General features: G+C 43.6%; 1 protein-coding gene across 1 annotated transcript in view; it reads right to left on the bottom strand.

The window, feature by feature from the left end:
* Positions 1-20,005, bottom strand: part of HTR1F (5-hydroxytryptamine receptor 1F) — a 223,240-nt gene that overhangs the window by 88,662 nt on the left and 114,573 nt on the right. The window contains exon 2 of the mRNA XM_066599147.1: positions 5,658-5,722. The gene's annotated coding sequence lies outside the window, so the exon portion shown is untranslated. The remainder of the gene's footprint in view (positions 1-5,657; positions 5,723-20,005) is intronic.

The raw sequence follows: 20,005 nt of genomic DNA, 5'->3' as shown, positions 1-20,005 counted from the left end.
GATGATGTCGGGGCAGGCCCAACATTGGATTGGAAAGGGTTAAAGCTCCTGGCCCCCAATGTAAAATGTGTAACACGCCCCTAATTATAATGTTTTATTAATAGTATTGGGCTCCCTATATGGAGAAGAGAGGCCTTATGGGCCCCCTAAAGCTCCTGGGTGCGACCGCATCCCCTGTATCCTCTATAGTTACGCCCCTGTTTGGTGTAGAACTAGAGAAGACTCTTCCTCCATTCATTTTCAAGGACTGTATTAAGGTATACAAACTGTTAAAACATATTTCAAGTCGTCACAGACTCTTCTTCAGGATGGTATACGATATGTATAGCCGTAAAACTGAGTGCTAAACAAGTCCTCTCTGGTTCTGCACTAAATGCTACTCCTGACAGCTTGAGGAATTATTAACTACTTCTATATAGTGAAGGATGTTTTTCTATGTCATCGGTTTCCCCACAAACACGCCATCCCAACATGCTTGAGAAAGGCCGATATAACGGCCGAAACGCGTCGCAATAAAAAGGAATTACTATATATACCTTCTGAATTCTGCCTGCTACCTTGGATTCAGGGGTGCTTAACCACTAGCACCCCTGCGAAGTAAGTAACATCCACATCATATACACCTCGTTTGCACTACCTTGCATCATCTGCCATTTTCCAAAGCACCGGAGCGCTGGTTAATTTTCTGTTTTTCACATTGATCTATCCCTATCCCGTGGTGGTTTTTTCATCGCCGGGAGCAACCAAGACGCTCTCCTCAGGATGTCTCGTGAGACCGGTGCGAGGAATTTCTTTCTGGATTGACACGCCATCTTGGATATTGACGCACGGGCACCCCACAGACGGGCCCGGCGTCACGGGGTGAGTTACCTTCTGCATACGATTGCCCCATATTTATTTACGTATATTCTCTGTATTTTTTGACAACCACGTCTTATCCATTTTTTGGAGCGCTATCCATCTTTATCTTCTTTAACATAGCTTATATAGTTATTGATAGCATGTAGTTTGCTTCTCTGTGCACATGGGGCGCTCCAGTTCCCTCTGCTCTGCTTTGTATATGAGCATTTGTTTGTGTTTGTTTTGGGTAAGCATTAACTTGGAGTTTGTTCTGATCACTATGCTGTGATCCAGAAGATTTACTGATTTGGAGAGTGTACGGCGTGTGGGCATCAGGGCAAGTGCTGATCTTTTACTATTCGTGGTTTTTAATATTTTTCTAATAAAGAAGCTTTTGTTTTTTTTTTTTTAGGAAGATGGATTTTTCTCTTTAAAACAAGATCAAAATCACTGTTCTAAATGGAGATAAAGCAGTTAAAGTGGGAGCTGCTTTTACTAAATGTACAGCTGTCACTTCAGCCTGTTCGCAGGAGAGAGAGGGGTCAACAACAGTGAATGAGCAGACACTATAGAGGAAGAGGAGAATGACAGATTCCTGTAAAATTTCAAATGTCCCCAAGGGAGGGGGAAATATGCCCCCCCCCCCCATTAAGAAGAGCACTTGCTCATCTAATTACTCCTATGCACATAATTAGGCAGTTTATTGGTTATATTACCCAGCTGTTTAACCCCTCATGTGCTGTGGTCAACTCTGACCACAACGCCTATGTAGTTTTATAGAAAGAATACAAAAACTTTTTTTTTCTACAGAATAGTTTATTAAAACACAAAAATAATAAAAAAAAGGACACATTATTATCTCTGTATCTGAATGGGCAGTACTAAAATTAATGCAATTGTCTAAAAAAAGAAGCTCAACCAGAATAATTTAATTACAACCCCCCCCCCCCCCCCCCCCCCTTCAAATCCTTGCACAGCTACACAAGCGGAAATGTAAAAATGCTGTAGCTCAGCAACATAGAAAGAAATCCGGTGGTAAAAATAAATTTGGTAGCATTGTGAGGGCTCAGTCACACGGGCGCGTATGCATGGAGGCTCTTGTGCCCTATGGTGATGCCTCTAGCTTGTATACGGGATGTTGGTTCTGAATGGTATTCTGTGGCAAATCTGGTGACCAAGCAGGTAATGGAAGTGTGACAATGTTGTGGGGGCTCCTGTGACCCCCTTGTGTGTGCGGCCGAGCATTATCCTGCTGCCTCTTGGAAGCCGCCATGAGAAGAACACGTGTGGCTGCAGGATGTCCTGAACATATCTCTGAGCTGTTGTTGTCCCTTATACCACTACTAGGGGGAACCAAATGTCGTATGCGATGGCCCCCAGACAATCACACCAGCAGGGGGGCAGTGTGCCACTCCACAGCAAAGGCAAAATTGAGGTGCTCATCTCTAGGTGTCCAGATACAAACATGGCTGTAATCAGTACCAAAATTAAACCTGGATTCATTGCTGAAGACAACCTAGTTCCACCAAGTGTAGTACCCCAGAGTTGAGGTCCCACAGGGCTGCTATTGTTAGTTAATTTAAATGGTGTGTATGTATCTTTCATAATGTTAAATTATGTGTATTTGGCTTTATATGGTCAATAGTGGGTTACCTTTTGATGTTCCTACCACCTAACACTATATGACTGAGCAGAATACACCTTAACCTGCTCTAATAACTGTCAGTCACCCCTAGCTAGTGCTGGGATTGAATAGAGCTTTCCCCTAGTTTAGGATTGGTGGAGAAGAGAAGCATAAAAGGTACTTTTTTGAGTGGGCTGCGTTAGGCAGTCTAGTCCTGCAGATAGCTCACAGAAGACAGTCTCTAGAGATAGAGACCGGGGAGGAACAAGGCAAACATCTTTACAAAGTCTTCTGAGAAATTCCAGCCAGCTCAGAAGAGTCTGAAGGAGACCGTCTTGACTAACAGTCAGTGCGGTGGGGAGCTAGGACATCAAAAGTGTGAGTACTAACACAACCGGAATTGTTAGAAAGAACAAATGACGAAGGAGAGAAATAGAGAGGGAGAAAGCCAGAAGAGGAAATCAAGTCAGCAAGGGATATTCAGAGCCAGGGAGAAAAACAGGAATTTTGCAAATGTAATGTTTTTAACCCTTTTCCTCCACAGGATGTAAGGTTACGTTATGGCAGGTTGGTACTTAGGGCAACATGATGTAACCTTATGTCATGAGGATCTTGTGGGATCTGAAGAGATCCTGCGGCATCCGGCAGCGAGAGCCGGCTGTTACTGATAGCCAGTCTCCCACTGCAACAGTGGGGGTGCATCAGGACAACGACCCCCGCTGCTAACCCCTTAACACCATGATCTATGTAGATTGCGGCATGTAAAGTGTTTATAGAGGGAGGGCGCTCCCTCTGACTTCATCAGACCCCCTCAATGTAACCACGGAGGCCGACTGCTTGTCATGGCAACAGGATGGCAGCTACAGCCGTCCTGCTTTACCAGTGCCTATGATTGCTATAACATAGGTCCAGCAATGCGTTACCATAACGATCATAAGTGTTCTGGTACAAGTTCCTTATGGGGACATGAATTGTTTTAAAAAAAAAAAACCTTAAATAGTGTAAAATGATACAAATAAAAACTATGGGCCATGATGCAACAAACACGCCCTCAAAGAGCTCTTTCTATGGAAAATAAGTTATACGCATTTGAAAGCAACGATGCAAAAATAATTAAAATATCCAAAAAAAAGGGGTTTTATTGTGCAAAAATGGAAAAAACATAATGTTTTTGGTATCGTTGTAATCGTACCGATCAGCAGAAAAAATGTATTGTCATTTTGTGCTGTTTGACGCTGTAAAAAAAATAAAAAATAAAAAACAATGCCAGAATTGATGTGTTTTCTCTCCCTGCTCTCAAAAAATAAATAAAAGTTTTACAATACATTATACGCACCCAAAAATGATACCAATAAAAAATATACTCTGCCACGCAAAAAACAAGCCCTCCTATGGCTGTGTCGATAGACAAATAGAAAATGTATGGCTCTTGAAAACTGGAAATGAAAATCCCCCCAAAATCGTTGTGTCCTTAAGTCCAAAATAGGCCATGTCCTTAAGAGGTTAACATTAGGTCCCTGAGGGATATACAGGGTTAATCAATGTCTATGAAATGTCACTTAAAGTGTCATCTACTCAAGTGAATTTACTGCAATTAATGTCATCACTGCAACCCCAAGTACTCTCTGCCTGCAAATAGATGGTTAAAAGTTGTTTCATCATCTAACGTCTGTTGCCTGCAGTCTCTTCTCATCACCAAATTACTCCACTGAGGTACCACACTAACGCTTCAGGGACAAGGACTACTACCCGCATTATTGTTTAATTATCAACTTTTTATATTTAGGATTTTTGTCCGGAATGGAATTAGACCCTAGACCCTGGCATCCAGAGGCGTAACTTGAAGCTCCTAGGCCCCGATGCAAAACTTGTAACACGGCCCCCAACTATAATGCTTTACTCATAGTACTGGGTTCCCTATATGGAGAAGAGAGGCCTTATGGTCCCCCTAAGGCTCCTGGGCCCAGGTGCAACCGCATCTCCTGCATCCTCTATAGTTACGCCCCTGCTGGCATCTTTTCCACCCTGCCAGGAGGAACAGAAGAGTCATCATGATATCCATCTTATCTATACCCCGCTGCTTAAACACCTCCTAGGTCTGGGGCGCTGCACAAGAACCTGGAAATAGTTCCAACAGTCACAAGGGTTTGTGATGATGGTGCCAGCTGTTTCTGGATGGCGGACAATGAAACAGTTGGAGCTGCTCATGCTTGTCAGACGATCAGACACTCCTCTCTACTGGTGGTCTGTCGGGGGCGTCCTGAGCCCAGTCACCTTGTGTGCCCTCAGACATCTACTGGCCCCAACAGCTCTTACAGTCTGGTCAGATGCTCCTCTCTACTGGTGGTCTGTCGGGGGCATCCTGAGCCCAGTCACCTTGTGTGCCCTCAGACATCTACTGGCCCCAACAGCTCTTACAGTCTGGTCAGATGCTCCTCTCTACTGGTGGTCTATAAGGGGCACCCTGAGCCGGTCACCTTGTGTGCCCTCAGACATCTACTGGCCCCAACAGCTCTTACAGTCTGGTCAGATGCTCCTCTCTACTGGTGGTCTGTTGGGGGCATCCTGAGCCTGGTCACCTTGTGTGCTCTCAGACATCTACTGGCCCCAACAGCTCTTACATCTGGTCAGATGCTCCTCTCTACTGGTCTGTCGGGGGCATCCTGAGCCTGGTCACCTTGTGTGCCCTCAGACATCTACTGCTCCCAACACTTCTTACAGTCTGGTCAGAACGGCCCAGCTGGTGGCAATTTTGCCAATTCAACCATCCACTTCTCAAATTCCAATAATGCACCCCTCGCAGACTCTGGTAATGGGGTGAAATCTTTTCTCTGCGTCGTAGAGGCGTCTAGTGGTCAACAAACTCTACACAAGCGGAAGAAGAGGTCACTGCACACACGGAGCCTCCGAGAGCCTCTTATAGGCCAAGGGGGGAAGCACTTTTAGGGTCTCCGGTGACAAGGTCATTCATCTAATCACCACAACTCTCATCATTTGTATATCTGCCTGAGATGGAACCGCATGCAGAGTTTTGCAGCAGAATGACTACTTCTTCCAGATGCTTTTTTTTTTAAACAAAGAGTGCAGAGGATTGTGTGGTCTTTGTTACATGAAATCATGGGATATCCACATTACAATACACTGAGCTATGAAAATTAGGTCATTTACCAATAATTTATAGTCAGTTACTCACATGCATGATGGAACTTGGACTTGATGCTTTTCATAGTTTTACAGCTTAAACTGCTGTAGGTGACTCTGGGAAAAAAGAAAGGAGAGAGGTCTTAGTGGCCATAATTATCAGCACTGTATGATTAAGGTGCAAGCCGTTTCCCTAATATAGCTGCTGCAGCTGCAGCATTAACCCTTTCATGATCAACGGTCAGTGATGCTCACATTCTGCAGTTCCGATATCCGAACTTTCAAAAAATCATAACTTTTTTGTTTTTCCGGCAACATGGTTACACAAGGGCTTGTTTTTGATGGGGTGATCTGTAGTTTTTATTGGGGTACGTATGACTTTTTGATCTTTGTACTTCATTTACGTGGAGACAGGGCGATTAAAAAAAAAGCTAAATTCTGGCATTGTGTTTTCTTTCTGATTACGTTCACTGTACAAAATTAATAATGTTATTTTAATAAATTGACCCTTTCTGGTCTGTTCCTGTGTGGTGACAATGCTGTGGATTTTCTGCAGTGGAAAATTATGCAAATCTGCAGAATTTCTGTGTCAAAACTGCATCAAAATCTGCACTACAGTCACGCAGCTAATTTCAGCCGGCATAAAAGCCTCATCTCATCTAGGAATACTGCGTGCCGCCAGTTTCAAAAGCGCAACGAACACCATCACCCCCACACCACTTTGGAGTAAATCTCTTTTATGGAGTTTAATCTCTTGATAGTTTGTCAAATAGGGGCTGTGTAGATGGAGAAGAGGAGGACCGAGCCCTGGGGGACCCCTACAGCAAAGGGAAGGGGAGAGAAGGTAGAGCATGTAAGGGATATGTTGAATGAGCAGTCAGATAGATAGGAGGAGAACCAGGAGAGAGCAGTGTTCTTTAGGCCAATGGAGCGAAGCATACTGAGGAGGAGTTTGAGCTCAACAGTGTGAAATGCTCCAGAGAGACTGAGGAGGATCCGTAGGGAGCAGTCTCTCCTTGACATAGCAGTCGGGTGGTTTGACACTTTAGTCGGGGCGGTTTCTGGCAAGTTACAGTGCGGAAGCCAGACTGTAGGGGGTCAAGAAGAAAGCGTTCTGAGAGAGGGCTTATAAGGTGAAAGTAAACCAGGCGTTCTAATAGTTTGGGGATGTAGGGGAGATTTGAGATGGGTCAGTAGTTGCCAGCATCGGTCGAGTCAAGAGTTTTTTTTTTTTTTGTTTTTTTTTTTAAGCAGTGGGGATATGATAGTATGTTTGAATGAGGAGGGAAACTGGTCATTTGATGTTATAGCCCATCTGTGTTAAGAAACGTCAAGTTGTACATTCGGTGGAGCATCGGTGTTGTATTCGGCTGCTCTTGACTGTGCAGCTCCTGTTGGTCAGAACAATTCCTGACATCCTCCTCTGACCCCTTTCCATGATGCGTTGTTTCCATCCATAGGTTTCTCTTTAACTGTCTGTTTTGCTTGAGCACACCATTCTTCGTATACTCTCCACATCGTGACATGAGAAAACCTCACGATTGGCAGTGAAATCCTAGTCTTGCTAACCTAACACTGATGACCAAACCTCATTGGAAGTCATTCAAATTGCTGGATTTTCCCATCTAATGTGGATTTATATTGAAACTGATCCACAGAAAACTTGTCATGTGATTTTATGCTTCATTCCATGGTCACAGGGATTTCCATACATGGAAGTTCCAATCGAGAGAAGGCTGATGGCTCTAAAAAGTGGCTGTTCAGTGCATAGGCCATGTCTACTACATTAACCCCTTAAGGACATGGCCTATTTTGGGCTTAAGAACGCAACGATTTTTGGCAGATTTTAATCTCCATTTTTCAAAACCCATAACTTTTTTATTTTTACATGCATGCGGTCGTATAAGGGCTTGATTTTTGCGTGGCGAACTGTAGTTTTTATCAGTACCATTTTTGAGTACATAGACTATGTTGTAAAACTTATTTTTTTGATAGCAGGGAGAGAAAACGCATCAATTCTGCCGTAGTTTTTTGCTTTTTTTTAAGCGTTATTTTATGCAGCATAAATGACACAATACATTTTTTTCTGCGGGTCGGTACGATAACAACAATAAGAAAATTCTTTTTTTTTTAGGTTTTTCCACTTTTCTGCAATAAACTCTTTTTTTGTAAATCTTCTTTTCCTAAATCACTTCATTCAAAGTCTGAAAACTTTTTTATTTTTCCATGGATGGAGCTCTGTGAGGGCTTATTTTTTGTGAGACGAGCTGTAGTTTTTATTGGTACTATTTTGGGGTACATACAGCTTTTTTGATCACTTTTAGGCCTCGGTCACACGGGCAATTTTTCGAGCGATTTGTGCATGCGATCGGCGATTTTATAGAACCATTACTTTGCAATGGTATCGGACACATGAGCGCTTTTTATGCGCTTGTCCGATAAATTATAGAACAGAAATCGCAGATCGCGCCTATCTGCGATCTGCGATTCCTGGTCTTCTCTATATGCGCTCAATGGGGCCGGCAGCAGCAGCGCCGACCCCATTGAGAACATATAGTAGACAAATCATTCTCCTCTGCTACAGCTGTAACAGCTGTGGCAGAGAAGAACGATGTTCACCCATTGAATTCAATGGAGCTGGCAATACAGCCGGCTCCATTGAAAGCAATCTGCTGCCGGCGATCGCAGGATGAATTTTTGGGAAGGGCTTAAAAATATAAGCCCTTCCCTGAAAATCATCCAAAAATGTGTAAAAATAAAAAAATATATACTCACCTTGTCCCTGCAGACGGAGTTCAGCCGTGGCCGGGCGTGGGTGAATGGGTGAGTGAGAGCTGCCTCTGATTGGTGAGGGCTGTGACCAATCAGAGGCAGCCCATTCAGCAGGCGGGGATTTTAAATCCACACCTGCTGAATACTACTCACAGCAGTTCAGGAGAACTGCCGGCCGCGGCTGAACTCCGTCTGCAGGGACAAGGTGAGTGTATATATATTTTTTTATTTTTACACATTTTTGGATTATTTTCAGGGAAGGGCTTTTATTTTTAAGCCCTTCCCGAAAATTCATCCTGCGATCGCCGGCAGCCCATTGCTTTCAATGGAGCCGGCTGTATTGCCGGCTCCATTGAATTCAATGGGCTGGACAGCGCTCCACTGCTCAGGCCCGTTTCAAAGGAAACTCGGCTAGGAGCAGATTTTTCCAGCGACTTTTCGCCCCCGGTCACGTGATTTGCGGATGCGCATCCGTCATGCGATCCGCAAATCGCGGCAAAAAACGCCCGTGTGACCGAGGCCTAATTGCATTTTTTTTACGCTTTTTGCCATGCAGGATAAAAAGCATATTCAATTTATTTTATGTGTCGTTATGGACATGACAATACCAAGTATGTGGGATTTTTTTGTATGCTAATATGAGAAAAAGCCCCAAAAAGGGTTTCTTTAAAAAAAATTTCTCTTTTACATTTTTATTTTTTGTACATTATTTTGATCTTTTTATTACCCCATTTGTTTCCCTCTCGGGGACTTACACCATAGCACCAATTGCAGCGATAGGCAATGGTAATACAGGACGCCTGTAGGTGGCGTCCTGTTACCATGGCAACCAGCCAGGCTCTCTGTGATTACATCGAGAGAGCCTGATGACATCACAGAAGGAGCGTGCTCCCTCTGTGATCCCTTCCCATGCCACGATCTTCATAGATCACAGGAGGGAAGGGGTTAACAGCAGGGGGCACATCACCGATGCACCCCCACTCTTGCAGCGGCGGGCTGGCTATCAGTGACGGTCGGCTCCTGCTACCGGATAGTGCGAGATCGGTTATGATCTCACGCTATCCTCATGACTTAAGGGTACGTCCAGTTGCGGGAAGTACCCCGCTGCCATGACGTACCGTTACGCCATATGGAGGGAAGGGATTAAAGAAATCTGCCTGACCACTTGTCGGAAGGAGCTAAGAGCTTCAGCTGAGCACGGTTTGTGTAACTCTCATTTAAGTGAATAGGAGCTATGGTAACAGCGTAGTACAGTGTGTAACACGGTTTCTGAAGCTCCTATACACTTAAATGAGAGTTAAGGAAGCAACGCTCGGCTGGTAACCACGGCATCAGTCTCTCATCCCAGCTAAGAAAAGCCAAGATGGGAAGACTCCTTTAAGCCTTTGCCTCCTTTATAATATTCTTAGACTAGATGATGTGGTTCACTGGATTAACATTTCCGCCTTTAACCACTTTTAGGCTGTATGTGACGGTGGCCATTGATTAGAGAGATATGTTCCTTCTGCATAAATGCACGGCTGATAGGAATAGCGCCAGCTTATATCACAGCTTGAGAAACATGCAGTTGGCAATAACTGGAGTGTGCTGGAGGCTGTCCTGAGTCATGATGAGATGTGATGTTGGGTTCTAGACCATGTAAGGAGGACAGGCATGATTTCCTTAAAGATAATTTGAAGTTCTCATTAAGGAGAGAGAATTGAATTAGACTTAACTTCAGTATGTTTAAGAGGATTAAATATTATATACCACTCAAAACTATTTGGGGAACATGTAAAGAGGTTGTACCAGAAATGACTTTTATGACCTAACCATACAACAGGTGATAAAAGTCTAATTGATGGGGGTCTCACCAGTAAGACCCCATTGATCCAAAGAATGGTCCTGTGTCCTCCTTTCCTCCTCACTGCAGGCTTTCTGCACCCTTTGCAGTGAGGAGGAGATTGAATGGAGCGGTGGTCGCACACGTGCGGTGCTGCACCATTTATCTTCAATGGAACTGCTAGAGATGCCCAAGGAACTCTATTTCCATCAAGCCCATTGAATTGTTATTCCTGCTCAATTCAATCTGCTTCTTAATACAAAGGGTACATTGAGCCTGCAGTGAAGAAGATAGAAGGACATGGAACCCCTTTTGGGGAAAAATGGGGGTCTCAGTGGTGAGACACTGCCAATCAGACTTTTGACCCCTATCCTATGGTGATAAAAGTCAATTTTGGTACAACCCTGTTAACATCGCAGTATAACCCCAAGTCACTAACACTTCAGGAATATCAATCTGTCTAATTAGGACAACCCCAAAAAGGGACTGGAGACAATTCCTCTCCAGTCTACTTCCTGAATAATTCTTCTCTAGTTCTGCATTATGCTGGTGTGCTTGTCATGACTGGTACATGAGGTGCTACCTGCAGTCCAATTAGCAATCCCATTCATATGTGGCATCACAGGAAGGTATCTGGTATGTCTCCCAACAGGTGGTATCTTTATGTGTTGGAGAGCTACACAGGGCAGTAGGACATCGACACAACATCGGGAATAGGAGCCAGAGCTCTACAAAATGACCTCTAGTGGACCATTGCATGTTTCTGACGAAACCTGTAGTGGGACTCGTGCTCAATGTACAGTTCTGTGCGCTTGATTGGCATTCACCAATTCTGATTTGTAAGCCAACTATCAGGACTTGAACCAAAGACCTCCTGTTACCAGACTGGTGGCTCTTCCTGTTGAGTCATCCAGGTCTTTGGACAAGTTCCTGTTAGCCTAATTCCTGCCTCCCTGTCCTGGCCCTTTCTTGCTTCCAATTAGGACTTTCTATAAAAGACTGGCCCTTCCCCCAGCTCCTTGCGAGATAATTGTGCCCCATTGCCTTGTTTAAGTGTCATCTCCTAAACCTGCAAACCGTGATTACTTGTGGCTGACCTCTGGCTTTCCATCTGACTACACTTTTTGCCTCATCCATTTGTACTGCAAACAGAGACCTCCTGTTGCTGACATCAAGCTTTCCATCTAACTAGGCTTCCCGTCTCCTTCATTTGTACTGCAACCAAGACTTCCCAACAACGACTCATGGCTAACCTGACTACTCTAGTGATCTGCATGGCTACTACACCCGCGGCTCCAGCGCTATCCACACTATACACCAACTTTCTGTTGGTTGATGATCTTGGTTTCCATTGCTCACTGAAACATAATTTTTGATTTCAATAGATTTCACTAATATATATATATATATCAATAAGGATTTTCAACTCGAATATTTTATTCAACAAGATCCGATGTGCAATTCAAGTGCTTTCTTATATTTTTTAAGCAGTGTATATACACATACAGTCTCCTATATCTATTCGATCATTTTCTCTTTGCCTTTTTCCACTTGAGAGGCCAATCTCAGCTGTTTTTGTTTCTAAAACCAGATGGCCCGGCCACATGGAGAAGCCTTGACATTGGTTCAGCGCTTCCTATATTGACCCCGGGCACTTGTCATAAATCTTCATTAATCCGCTGAATCTTTCAGACCTTTTTTCATCACTTGTCATCTTCCTGCCTATACATTTTTCATTTGCATGTTTAATCTGAATTCATTCATATCTCTTAAAGGAATAAAACCGCAGTTAAAGAAAGACTTTATAGCCATGTGGGAATATCCGTACTAAAGCTGTAATGGACTGCAGGGGGATATTTTATGATGAACCTCAAACTATTTCTTCAGTCCATCGCTAAAGTCTGATGTACTGTATTTTGCATTAATAGCATTTTGGTTGTACTAAATCATCAATCAATATGGGAAATAACCATGGCATAGATAACAGTATAATTAATGATCGATGGTATATATAATACTCTGTGCACTTGGTACAATACTTTGTAGTAAACCCAATTCAATGTACTTTTCTTAAGTTAGTTAGCAACGTAACAACGATACAATGTAGCAATGTAGGAATGATACAATCTAACAACCATATGTAATGTACTTTATACTATTCTCCTTAGCTAAAAGCAAACCAGGACAGGCATGGTATTGCCTGTATATAATAATCATCTTCATTTATATAGCACATGCATGTCATGGTAGCAGAGTCATAGACGTACCAATGGTCATCAATCTGGGACGAAAGGCAGCCAAGGGAAGACCATAGGGTTGACTTATTCCCATCTCCCAGGATCATGCACTCGTGAAACATGGAGCCTAAGTCGCATCCAGGCACGGTCTAGCAAAAGGGTAAGGGACATACAAATACACGCAAGGAGCAAAATAATAAACACCAGTTTATGTCATGATTTAATTAGTCCTGACTGCGAAGAGCATGCGGAAAAATGAACAGTCCTGCGTCAGGTGCAACTCCTGGATCCGACAATGGGAAGGAACACCCTTTAGTTTTAAAGCCTCTTAAAGCCGCACCTCTGCCGTCCTTCTTGTAACATCATGGGGAGGCCAGCTAAGTAGATGCACAGATCTTTCGAATGGAATTCCAATTTAATATTTTGGCCATATTTGCCTAGGAGGCACTCCAAAGGGGAAGCCATGGTTTCCATATTTCATAGCACAAATTTACGTCATTGGCCCGCTGTGATTCCATCGGGAGGGTCGATGAGTTGCCATTAGAGATGGGCGAACGTACTCGTTTAGGGTGATTTCACAATCATGTACCACTTTCTTCGAGTAACTGACTACTCGGGCGAAAAGATTCGAGGGTCGCCGGGGGTAGTAGTGGGGAACGGGGCAGCTCTCCCCCCCCCCCCCCCCCGACTCCCCTCTGCAACCCCCCGCTCAACCCCAGCGCCCCCCTTTTCGCCCGAGTAGCCAGTTACTCGAAAAAAGCAGTGCTCAATTGCGAAATCGCCCTAAACAAGTACGTTTCATCTCTAGTTGCCATGCCAATCAATGCCACTGCTTGATGTCAGGGTCTGCCATGGTATGATTGCTAGTAGTAGTGATAATACAATGCAGTAAAGATGTGCTGCAATGTGTTACCATAATGATCATATGATCACGGGTTCAAGTTCCCTATAGGGACAAAAAAATAATTAAAATTGTAAAAAAAAAAAGTATAACAATAGCCATAAAGAAAACCTATTTTGCCCACTTTCCCCCCTAAATAAACAAAATATTTGGTATTGCCACATCTGTAATTGAATACACTATTATCCTGCACGGCAAAAAAAGATCCATTAAGACTTTGAATCCAGCGTAGCAAAAAAACAATAATTTACAAGAAAGGGGAGTTTATTGTGCAAAAGTGGAAAAAACCTTAAAAAAAATATAATTTTGGTATTGTCATAATTGTACCAACATGCAGGGAAAAAATGCATCATTTAATTTATACTGCATAGTTAAGGGCGCTGTTACGCGACAGTTTTTATGTTCAGTTTTTTGTGAGCCAAAACCAGGAGTGGGTCCAAAATATTGAAGACATGCAAATCTTTCCACCATACTTTCTCTCCACTCCTGGTTTTGGCTTACAAAAAACTGAACATAAAAACTGTCGTGTAAAAGCGCCCTAAGGGAGCATTTAGACGAGCGTGGTTTACACGCTGCTACAGTAACCTGTAAGCCACGCTGCCAACATGCAGGAATTCTACGTTCACACGTCAGTGCTGTGAGCAGAGTGTTGCCAAGGCTCCCAGTGGTCCTTTCTGGAGTCCTTCTCAGGGGGGTCATGTGATCTTACTCTGACTATGGGCTAATGCACACAGCCAGATCTCTGCCGCGTGAAACGCAGCGGAAATCTGCGACATTATCCTGCAGCTATTGGGTTCTATTGAACTTAACAGCTCAATGTTCATGCTGCGGAATTCCGTAGCGTGAAAAACTGCAGCATGCTCTAATTGCCGTGAAAAAACGCGCAGACTGCTTCCATTGTAGTCAGTGGAAGCCGTCCTTCACACGATACTTCCGCTGTGAGCACGCTATTGTGGTTCTTATCAACTTATCTGCCAGTTTGGTATATTACACACTTACCTTTCTATTGGAAAAAATTGAAGTTGAATCAAAGATGGTGGCATTGAAAATGACCGTCATGTTGGTGACATGGCCTAAGAGGTTTCTGCCTTCCCTAGCAGCTTGTATATAAAACTACATCACCATCTGGCAAATGGTTTTCATTCTCTATGGGTATTTCTACACTTCCGAGACGCCATGTAGTTGAAGGGCCCACTTACTGATTTTGCATTGGGTTCCATCAGGTTGAAGTTATGCCTTAGAAAATAGACACGCGTCTAGAAACATACAGCTAAGTGTTTAATGTATATGAAATATAAAAAAAACATACAGGCATGCCTAAAATTACATGTGTGTTTTTTATGTACATTTATACTCTAAGTGTACATTAAAGATATGCTGTGAACAACCCCCGAGCTGTTAGATCATAGATTCTCTTGGTCATCAAACAAATAGTAAAATAGGTCTAAAAATGCAAAAAAAATTAATAATAAATTTAAGGAGCACCAAAATTAATTACCGAGCTGCCACTATTCCCAGCCGTGGGTTACATAAGTCCCATTCATCACATTTCCATACTTGTTTGGACTTTAGTTTAAAACATAAAATCTAAATTCTAAAAATATTGGGAGACATTAAAATAACAAAGTCCTGCAAGTGTAAAAAGAGCGAGATGATTTCTCAAACACTTTCAACATCACGGGGTCGCTGTGTCGTTACTGTGTGTGATTTAATGGCCGAGATGTTATTTTTCTTAGCGTCTTTCTAAAATAAGATCCTAGAGGGTCACATAAACTTTTACATTAGTTTCTTAATTCCTTTCTGGCCCTTTTTGCTTTTCTGAGCCCACTGTTTTTACACAAATTTTAATTGTGTAAGGTAGTTGGGGAGCTTACCTCCCGTACAAGAAGATATGCTACACTGCCGAGTACCGCCCACAAAGCTCTACTGCTTTACACTAAGCCATACTCCCTTTGAGGCCATCAGAATTGCACACTAAGCTATGCCCTCTTGGTGATATGGCTGCAGAATCCTTAGTGACATCCGAGGAAGGGGAAGGCCACTGTATAAAAAGCATCAAGCGGTCATCTTGGACAATGTGTAACAAAGCTCTAGCAAGAGGAGAAATGTCATATTTGCCACATGTGTAGTCGCATTCCCCAACTGTGGATGTGTAGGGAAGCCCACTGAGTTATCCAGGCCAGGTATCAGTGGGTTAACAGTAGTTCATGCATTATGGTCATGCCTGGTTTACGCGACATTAATATTTTTTTAGAAGCCCATCAAATGAAAGTTTAGTGTTTTTATAAAGGTTTCCCTTTGGATGAGCTGGGCCTCCTTTTTGGCATAGCGGCTGCTGCACAGGTGAAGTGAAGAATGTGGACATTGGTGCTGATGATGTGGCTGCCAGAGCAGCCTTTGGCTGCAGATGAGCGCTATGGCACAGATCAGGGTGAGAGCATCAGTGCATTGGAGGAGAGGAAGGTGGCGCCCTTCCAGCAGTGACTAGGTCCAATGAAAAGTGTAGAGACTGGAGAGAGATTGATGCAACAAACCATAGTGGTGGTGGGACATGGTGCGGTATACGCACCGTAGAGTGCTGTCCACAGCTGGAGTCAGCAATTAAGGTCCAAGGTCTGGCCAGAGTGCATATCTGGGGGATGGAAAGCCACATGTGCCATGAAGAGTGTCAACTAAGAGTAAAGGCCAGTGAGCGATTGCCACTTCCATAGCCCAGTACCACTTAACAAACTGTCCATGTAGTGGGCACTGGGCACAAATATAGTTGCGAGGAGATTGTCTCCTTGTAGAAGTTAGGCCTCGTTGCTTTCAGGACTGTACAGTGTTTTTCAACATTACAAGTATTGTGTGCCCTTGTATGGAGTGGCATCATAGTAACATAGTATGTAAGGCCGAATGAAGACAATGTCCATCTAGTCCAGCCTGTCTATCCTCCTGTGTTGTTGATCCAGAGGAAGGCAAAAAAAACCAAGAGCAGGCGCCAATTAGCCCTTTTGGGGAAAAACTTCCTTTTCAACCCCCCCCCAGTCCTGGCTGCAGCGGCATCCGTGCATACCTGCCTTTTTTTTCTTCCTTCTGTAATGCAGATGGTCCTCATGGCTCGCTGTCAGACATGTGCAGTACAGATTTTTTTTAAACTCTTGCTTTTCTCATGGAATCCGTGGCCTTTCCGCAATGTCAATTGCAGACAGGCCACAGGTCTGAAGGCTTCCATTGACTTCAATGGTAGCTGTCCGCGAGGACACCGCAGGAAAAAGGAGCATGCTTAGATTTTTTTCATCTGCGAGCAGAAACCGCAATCTGTTTCCACTCGTATGCATGAATAATCATTTTTCCATAGCATGCTATGGAGAGTTATTGCTGTGGAACCCGGAGGCAGATGCTCGCTCCGGGTTCCGCAGCAGAAATTCACCCGTGTGCATGAGGCCTTATGCATAGCTCTCTTAAGGTGCCACCACAGCATTTCCATTGGGTTGAGGTCTAAACTCTGACTGGGCCATTGCAACAGTTTGATTATTTTCTTTTTCTACCCTTCTGATGTAGTTTTGCTGGTGTATTTGGGATTATTGTCCTGCTACATGACTCAGTTTTGGCCATGGTGGGAAATATAGAGGACTTGAGATCATAGAGAGCTGCAAGCTGGAGAGCAATTCCAGTGGTACGAAGCCCTAAGCAAGACTGCATTCCTGGGAGAGAAAGTGAGCAGTCGGCTTGGGAAGCCATGAAGGACATGTTCTTGAGAATCTGTGCCTGTTAGAGAGGAACAGTAGCGCAAGAAAGGAGGCAGCCGGTGTTTGAGAAGCGCAACTCCATAATGCAACGTTGCTGAGAGAACAAAGCTGCAGGGACTACAGCTAGAGAGACTGCTACAAAGGATGCACATCGTCCAGCAGCTCTGCGATTCAGGGATACCTCCAACAGACATCCAAAACCACCTACATTACAGTACTAAACATGCTGGAGATATATAAGGGAGCTGGCCCCTCAGAAAAATGCCCACAGGTAGTGTCTTAAATCTTATTAACACATGCCTGAATACTCCATACCAGCAAACTGCTAAAACTTTTGCTTTTATAGGGGCGGTCACACTTGCTGATCAATTAATCAAAGGACCTTGATTTAGCAGAACCTGGCTGTTACCCTCTTAATCCCTACGGAAGCAGTAATTTTTCACACATTGCTTCTGAAGTTTGTCCTAGTTTTTGGTAAATAAATAATGACAATGTAATTTGTCCTGTAGTTTTGTTCATCTGAGGTTGTATTTTCCTAATTTTAAGACCTTTATAAGGACCAGATTTTTATTTTTTTATTACTATAGAATTTAAAGAGGGTCTTCTTAGTTGTTCTCCTTTTAAAAATAATTCCTACCATCCTGACAAGGACTGGGCTTACAATATGTCAAAAAATAAAAGATGGAATTCTTTGAGTCAAAGATCTGTCCAAACGCTCTGACCCATATTATGGCACATATATCAATCTGTTGTTATTTCTCCGGACAACACAATCTTGTAAATTAACATCTTTCCATCTCACAGTCACGTCTTACTGTATAAATCAGTCTACTAAACAGACATTGTCCGGTGTTTCAGGATGACCCGACCTTCCGTGCTTTATGCTTAAATAGAAAAAGCAATTTAAGTCGTTGTTTTATGCAAGCCAAGTTTTTTTCAATTACTTCTCGTTTTACGAATGAAACTTGCTAGCTAGAAGGCTTTTCTGAGGAGTCTCTCCATCACTCCGATTGCTCTTTGGGGATTCTAACCCAATGCAATAAAGGATAGAGAATAGGCTTTTGCTTATTTAGTCATGACATTGAATGCTCGCATTCTGACAACCCGTGTTATTATGTTCGTTTAAATATAGATGCTCAAAAGTGTACAACAGAATATAGAAACCATATAGTTGAGTCTAAATTGGAGCAATGCTAAATATATTCCTTGAGACATGAGCCCTGAGGGAGGAGGGGGGTGGAGGGGCAACTAACTATAAATTCACAAGCAATCCATAAATGTAGGGCTCTGTTCATACGGCACTCAATGCACACAGATATAGCAGTCATGACTGATACACAGTGATGACTTGATTTACAGCATTAGGCCTTAGTCAGACGTGCGATTTTTCGTGCGATTTGCGGATCGCATGACGGATGCGCATCTGCAAATTGCGTGACCGGTGCGCGCAAGTCACCCGCAAATCGCCCGAAAATCTGCTCCTAGCCGCGTTTCATTAGAAACGGGCCGGAGCTGTCCAGCGCATTGCATTCAATGGAGACGGCAATACAGCCGTCTCCATTGAAAGCAATGCGCTGTGGGCGAGCCCGGGATGAATTGTCGGTAAGGGCTTAAATATATAAGCCCTTCCTGCAATTCATCCTAAAATGTGTTAAAATAAAAAAAAATTGTATACTCACCTTCTCCCGGCAGCCGGAGCTCCGCGTGGCAGTCCTGCAGTGGGTGTGAGTCAGACCTGCCCCCTGATTGGCTCAGCGCTGAGCCAATCAGAGGCATGCCTCACTCACACCCATTCATGAATTCATGAATGGATGTGAGTCAGACCTGCCCCTGATTGGCTCAGCGCTGAGAGGCAGCAGTCACTCACCCATTCATGAATTCATGAATGGGTGTGTGAGTGTTTTCAGCCTCTGATTGGTCAGGGCTGTGACCAATCAGAGGCAGATCATTCAGCAGGTGGGGATTTTAAAGCCCCACCCGCTAAATAGTGCCAAGAAGCAGTTCAGGAGAACTGACAGCGGCCGCGGCTGGACTCCAGCTGCAGCGGAAAGGTGAGTATACAATTTTTTTTTTATTTTAACACATTTTAGAATGAATCGCAGGGAAGGGTTTATATATTTAACCCCTTCCCGACAATTCACCCCGCGCACGCCGGCAGCCCATTGCTTTCAATGGAGCGGCTGTATTGGCCTGAGGCAGAGAAGAATGATTTGTCTTCTATATGTTCTCAATGGGGTCGGCGCTGCTGCCGCCGGCCCCATTGAGCGCATATAGGGAAGAGAACAGGAATCGCAGATCGCAGATAGGTGCGATCTGCGATATTTTTTTTTAAATTTTTTTCATTTTTTTTTTGTTCTATAATTTATCGGACGAGCGCATAAAAAGCGCTCGTGTCCGATACCATTGCAAAGCAATGGTTTTATAAAATCGCCGGACGCATGCGCATGCGCAAATCGCGCGAAAAATCGCCCGTCTGACTAAGGCCTTATAGTAAGTTGTAGTAATGTCATCCTAATGTGTTAAATGTCAAGTTAAAATTTGCTATATCTGTACAATTTGGTGTGCATTTAGATTCATGGAGAAAGGGAAAAGTTATGACTCAAAAAAAAACCAAAACACATGACCAGTTATATGTGACCTAGACAACACACAACTTGCATTAAATTCCCACAAATGAGAAAGAAAATTTTCATCTAGTGTTATGTGTAACTGTGCAATTAGTGTTTTGTTGTGGCCTCTGTGGAAGTTGTTCGAGTAGTCTCATGCCTTAAGCCAGTGGCCATTGGAAGGTATACATTATATCACCAGGTCAATATACTAGGTTGGACATATGAGTCTGATCAACAAATGATAGGACAGATTGTACCCTGTAGGGTGGTGCCTGTTTTGGTATAAACAGCAGGGTGTAGCAGGTAAATAGTCATGGTGAAGTGGACA

This window comes from Eleutherodactylus coqui, chromosome 4, assembly GCF_035609145.1.
Source record: "Eleutherodactylus coqui strain aEleCoq1 chromosome 4, aEleCoq1.hap1, whole genome shotgun sequence".
Lineage (NCBI taxonomy): Eukaryota > Metazoa > Chordata > Amphibia > Anura > Eleutherodactylidae > Eleutherodactylus > Eleutherodactylus coqui.
This window is presented reverse-complemented; position numbering and strand designations above follow the sequence as displayed.